At 27.9% G+C, this 6659-nt stretch overlaps 1 non-coding gene across 1 annotated transcript; it reads left to right on the top strand.

Annotated features, from left to right (window-relative positions):
* Nucleotides 1-2610: 2610 nt before the first annotated feature.
* On the top strand, nucleotides 2611-2695 carry TRNAM-CAU (transfer RNA methionine (anticodon CAU)). Its single transcript is given in 2 exon segments — nucleotides 2611-2648; nucleotides 2660-2695. It is a non-coding gene; the product is annotated as a tRNA-Met (tRNA).
* The last annotated feature ends 3964 nt before the right edge of the window (nucleotides 2696-6659 follow it).

Genomic DNA, 6659 nt, shown 5'->3' with positions numbered 1-6659 from the left:
TTTAAAAAATTAATAAATACACTAAAATACGAAAAATTTATTCAATTTTCATATTTTTTTTGTATTTTTGGTATTTAGTGAATTTTTTAAAGATTTTTTCACAAATATTATACTTTCTAAGTGTATTTATGTTAGGTGTGTCTAAAAAAAAAATTGCTTAAATATTTACAAAATTCTGTGAAAACAACAAAATACAGAAAACAAAAGAGTAGAATTTTCTAAAAAGTGATTTATGAAAACTAAAAACAAATAGAGTGAATAGTTTTTTATTTAACTTTTTTTGATAGTACAATTATTGCACTTTAAAAATAAATATTAATTTTTCAAAAACATCCTTTGATAGTACTATATATATATATTTTTTGAAATATCAATTGTCATTATTATACTTTTTATATTGTTAATGAATTTAAAAGAATGACAAAATAAGAAATTCATATTATTTTGTCTTTGAATATTGAAAAGGGACTAATATTTTGAGACAATGAAAAATGAAATAAAGAATTAATATTTTGGGACGGAGGGAGTATTAAGTACACGAGAATATCACGTATTGATGATAATGTCTTCTTATTAGTGTATGTTCGTGTATAAGGCACGTTGTAAATAAAAATATGTGAATAAAAAGAATAAATATATAAATAGATAGTGATGAAAATAAAAAATAAAAAGACAAGAAATAAGAAGGTTAGATAATGGGATCATTCACGAGATTATTCATGAGATCATAACAGGGTGGGTGAGAAAGAAAAAAAGTAATAGAGAAAAGTGGAAAAGAAAAAAATGTTCACGTAAGACATATTTTAACAATACATCCCAGTCATTATTTTATAATTTAAACAGAAATTAGCCATTCAAATACCCTAAAAAGATAAAAAAATATGTTGAAGATTAAAAAATCCTCATACTTTATTATTAGATGTTTATTTAATAAATTACACTCTCACCCCTAAATTTAATAGCAAAAGCTTCCCTTCCCACCTCTTTGCCATAGGGGTGGGCAAATCTTGTGTCATACATACATTATAGTAAAAATATGGTCTTATGTGAGAATAAATTATTTTAGTTGATTATTTAATTTTTTGACTTTTTAGTCTAGTTAAAAAAGTTATGTTTAGAATGATATTTTTTTTTAGTTGATTTGATAGTTAAGAAAAAAAAAAAGTGAAATGATTATGGATTAAATACGATACTTTATTTTATTGATTATTTTAACATATTTTTATCTTTATTGACTATTTTAGCCAAGTAACCTCTAACCATACAAGGCCTACGTGTCATTTTAAAATCGACCCGCCTCAAGAGCCTAATCTAATCATTTTAAACTTGTCTTTAAAAATATTTCTAAATTTCAAATTCGCCCATTTAACCCACTAAGTATAGACTATTAATTTGATTTAATTTTTTTTTAAATCTTGAAGGAATATTATAATTTTGATCATTTTAATTATTACATGAATTTGAAATATTAAAAAAACAAATGGTACAATCAATATGATCTTTTAATAAATGTTTTAATATAAGACTTTAAAAGAATTATATATATACATTTGATCTTTTATAATTTTTTTTACTTTATTTTATAATTAAAAGGGTCAGGCTGGTTATAATTTTTTTTTATCTCAAGTCTAGTCCAAATATTTAAATGGGCACAAAATTTGAATCTAACTCAGATTAAATATAATTTTTGGAGAAATTATCCATAGGTCCCATGTGGAACACGTGGACACCATTTAATCCCATAACTTTTTGAGTACACCCAAAAGTCCTTTCACTTCTCTCTCTGCTTTTTGCTTCCCTCTTTACGCCTCCTCCTCTAACCCTAATCTCAGTCCTAAAGTCAAACAAGAAGGCGATGAAGAACAAGAACAAGAAGACGATAAAGAACAACAACAAGAAGACGCTCATCCTCAGATCTGTGCTTAGATTGAACAGATTTGTGTATATATCTTTGTCAATTTCTCTCTCTTTCTCTCTCTATTTACAGATTTTTTTTGGGATAGTTGTTGATCTATGGTTGTTGTTGTTGATGATGAAATAGATCTATAATATCATTGAAACAAATCTGTAATGACTCAGATTTGTACAGTTATCACACAGATTTATAATGAGAAAATTTTTGAATTTTGAACAAGTAATTTTCGAGTTTTAGTTACAGGCGGTGAAAACTGTAAAATTTTGCAGTTTCAATTTTTTTTTTGGTGCTGGAATGAATCATGGTTTAAAACTGTAAAATTTTACAGTTTTATAACATGTTTTAAACATTCCGACGAGTCTCCGGCGATGTTGAACATTCCGACGAGTCTCCGGCGACCGTTTGACGGAAGTCCGACGGTAGTAAGATGTGAACAGTGTTTGTAAATTAAAAAAAAAAAAAAAAGGATTTTTTGGTAACAATTAAAAATGTATTGGACTAATTGGTGCAAGTATTTTGTTTTGGGATTAGGTGAGTTTTGAACTCAGGACATGGAACTTATCGGTAAGTTTCCCTATATTTTTTAAAAATTCTAAAAATATTGGGTTGGGCTAAGCTGGGCGAGGTATTGGGCTCATGGTCACCCCTACTATTATAATGATAAAATCATTTTAACAATAGTTTCAACAAACAGAGGGGTGGTGGCGCAGTTGGCTAGCGCGTAGGTCTCATAGCTTCTGAGTTATCCTGAGGTCGAGAGTTCGAGCCTCTCTCACCCCATTCATATTTTTATTTTTATTTTTTTTGATTTGCCATTCTTTCTTCTTGTAAGTATGCGTAGCGCCCATTACAAATATCTATAATTTAAAATGAGTGAGGAATCAGATTTATATTTTTTAATTGATCATTTATTTTAGGAAAATTTACCCATAAGTCCTAGTTTCTGAAAAGTTGAACCATTTAGTCTTAAAAGTTTTCTTATGCTCTATTTAGTCCCATTTGCACATCAATCTAATGTTCGAAACATTAATCTGATGTTCGAAATCTAATGTTCGAAACATTAATCTGATGTTTGAAACATTGTAATGGGACCTTTCAGTCTATAAGAAAACTTTTAGGACTAAACAGTGTATAAGTTATTAATTTGGGATTTATTGGTGCATTCCCCTTTATTTTATTTATATTTGCAAAATAAAAAATAGTCAAAAAGTCAATAAAAAGGTTAAAAATCCAAAAAATTATACAAAAGTTAAAGATTAATCTTTTTTTTTTTTTTTTTTTTTGTGAAAGCTAAAAATTATTCCAAAAATGTTAATTTTTTCACATCAGATTTTTTTTCAAAAAGTTACTAAAATAGCTTATTTCCAAAAAGAATTCTCAAATTTTGTTTTAAAAGAAACTCAATTTGTTAGGTCTTTTAAACATTCAAAAATTCGGAATAAATGAAAAAATCAATTTAAAAATACAAAATATATTTAATCCTCAATTTTTGTTTTAAAAGAAACTCTATTTATAAGGTCTTTTAAACATTCAAAATTTTGGAGAAAAAACTATTGGTCACAACTCAATTGAAAAAATCAATTTAAAATAACAAAAAATATTAGTTGAGTTAAATATTAGTTTAACTATAAATTAAAAATAAACAAATAAATAATCAAACGCTTTTTTTTTTTAATATTAGTTTTTTTTTGTACATATTCATTTCTTGATGTTAATCATATTATTTAATTTTGTTGATGTCTAAAATATTATTTGTAACAATTTAAATTTTTTAATATACATATTATTTGACACAAAATATTATCTTTTTAAAAAATATATATATTTGTTAAATATTATTTAAATAAAAATACTTTTGAAAATTTTACTATTCACTTTTTGAAAATTTAGGCTGATCACTATTCACTTTTTCACAAAATTAAAATTGATTAATTATATTATTTTGGCAAAAATGATTGATTAGTTGTATTATCTTGACAAATATGATATCAATGAGTTGTCTTCTTTTGACAAAAGTGATATATCCAAATGTAGTGATAGGATTTATTTAGTTTAAAATCTCTATAAAATATACAATATTTTAAAGAGGGCATATATTTTCAGATCCATCATAAATATTATTTAAGAGATTTTTCTGTATGCAAATATTTGATTAGAACATTATATATATAACGCATACAATATAAATAGAATACATCACGTGCGTTATTAAACTTTTTACACTACATTTATTATATCATATTATAATTAAACAAGAAGAAAAAGATGGAGTTATATATATATATATATATATATATATATACATATATATATAAACAAGATGAAGCAAATCATTTGTTTGTTTGAAAGTTGTGAACTTTGTATTAAATTGTCTACAAAAACGGTGGCTCCATGTTTAAAAAAAATAGAAAAGGAAAAGAAAAAATTATTCTTACTTTTATCTTTTTAATTATTAACATTTGCTGACTATTTAAAATCAATGAGCGTGCGTATGTAAGCCATGACGTCAACAAGGAGCGTCCTAACGAGTATATTTTTGTGTATAAATAGAAGTGTTACGTGTGGAGAAAAATCAAGAACTTGAAGACAAAATTTTCTATGAGCTCCAAAATTCTGAGTATATTGTATTATGTTTTTTCACTTTCAGATCTAAGTCTAGCTTTTGTTCTTACACTTTCATATCTACTCTTTGTGAGAGAATTATTTTAAAAGAGGGTTTAAGTACCACTTATTTTTATTCATTATTTTTATGAGAGATTTTGTAAATGTGAGACATTTATTGTTGAGTGAGGCTCAATAGATAAGAGTAAGTCCTGTGCCAAATCCACAAACTGGGTGGTGTATTTATTCAATTGATAGTAAAAAAATTCTCAAGGAAGTTCCTTGAGAAGTGAACGTAGGCCTGGCGTGCCGAACCACTATAAATCTCAGTGTTTGATTTTCTCTCCCTATCTCTCTTACTTTTATATTGATAATTATTATTCTATTTTTTTTATTTGTTAAAATTCTGAATATTGTGTTAATTTTAATATTGTAAAATTTTTAAAAACCCAAGTCACCCCCATTCTTGGGTTGCCTACCTGGGATAACACCTGAGTTAGAAATCAATGAATACAAATTTAAAATACGGGCAAAATTCATATTTCATTTTCCATTGTAGTTTGAGGCAGGAACACTTTATCCCTTATGATTCAAATATAATTAGAAAGTTCCCATGTTGTTTTGGTAGAAAGGCCCATGTAGTTTTGGACTAAATTAATACCGTTAGTTTTTTTATCCAAACTAATTGAAAAGTGTATCACACACATTATTTTCTAGAGTGGACTTGATTTTTTGAAAATATAAAGTAAAATTAACACAACAAAAAGGCATACTTACCTCCATTTTCTCCAAATTTAAAATTAGAGTAAGATGATAATTAAAATAAAGTACAATTAAATATTGATCTAAATTGTAACATATAATTCACTTAAAATACAAAATAAATAATAATTTAGGATTGATTTAAAATATAGCTAGATTAAAAAGAGGAATTATAATAAATAATTTAAAAATCATGATTAATTGTGATTTAATTGAATTGATATTAAATATTAAAAATTATGTGTATGTGTTGGCTTTTTTGGCTTTCGAAGGTTACTTTCGTAATTATGAGCGTGCCAGCAAGGATCAATCAGTCCTTACAGAATTGTAATTGCCAAACAATTATTCAGACGATTGTGTTATGGTTCTTTCGGCCTCAATAAAGAGGACTTTTACTGGTGGCTTATTGGTAATTTGACTTCAGAAAACTTGAACATAAGAACAATTAAATAAACTGAAATATTTCATTAGTATGAAAAACTTACAATGATCTTAGTTCCGTAGAGAATTACAGCGGCAATATACTCGAAAAAACTACTCCTACAAATGAAGTGCGGGGCAGAAACTTAAAGTACAGAAATATAAAGGACAGGAAATAATACTGGACTATGTAAAGTAATTCTTTAGGATTTTTGCCGTCCCTTTCTCTGAAGTCCTTCCTGCTATTTATACTCTCCGAAGATAACCGTCGAATTGTACTTCAAACCGTCGAACTGCTCCTCCGTAGTCGCTGATCATGCTACCTTATAAATAGTTCCACTACGCCTTCACTTGCAGTTAGGCTTCCCCTCATATTCAAATTTGAAATGTGAGCAACCGTTGAAGCCACGTCACTGTACGTCTCTTTGTTGATCTGCTACTACTCAGATCTTATAACAACCAATATTAATTGCCACGTGTACGATCAGGATCGAAGACCTACCTGGTCTCCCCATATTACCCTCACTTTGCCACGCGTCGGATTGTCACTGGCTTAGTACAAAATGTGTAGCCAACATTACCCCCCGCACTAATATACCCAAGACTTGGTGATATTAGTGGATTAGAGTCCCTTTTCCCACGTCTTAGAACGTGCATGGGTTTTGCATCTTCCCAGAAATGCAACTGTCTCACACCATCTGTATTAATACTCTCGTCTTGATCCTTAAGTTCTTCCACTGTCTCATTATTCGAACAGACTGATGCATTTCATGGCCAAATTAATTCTTTCTTCCAATGATGAAGCATACGAAGAGTCATATGTCGATGCCATTCCTCGTCGAAAGCATGCATTTATTAGCCACCTTTCTATATTCAGGTCATGGACGCCTTTGCAAATTACCAACCTTTGGATTACGAACACATTGCTCTTAATCCTTCGATTCAGGAGGTTACAAACAAA

The sequence above is a fragment of the Camellia sinensis genome, chromosome 2 (assembly GCF_055761805.1).
Source record: "Camellia sinensis isolate YWXY chromosome 2, ASM5576180v1, whole genome shotgun sequence".
In the NCBI taxonomy this organism is placed as follows: domain Eukaryota; kingdom Viridiplantae; phylum Streptophyta; class Magnoliopsida; order Ericales; family Theaceae; genus Camellia; species Camellia sinensis.
Note: the sequence above shows the minus strand (reverse complement) of the source record. Positions and strands in the feature narration are given on the sequence as shown.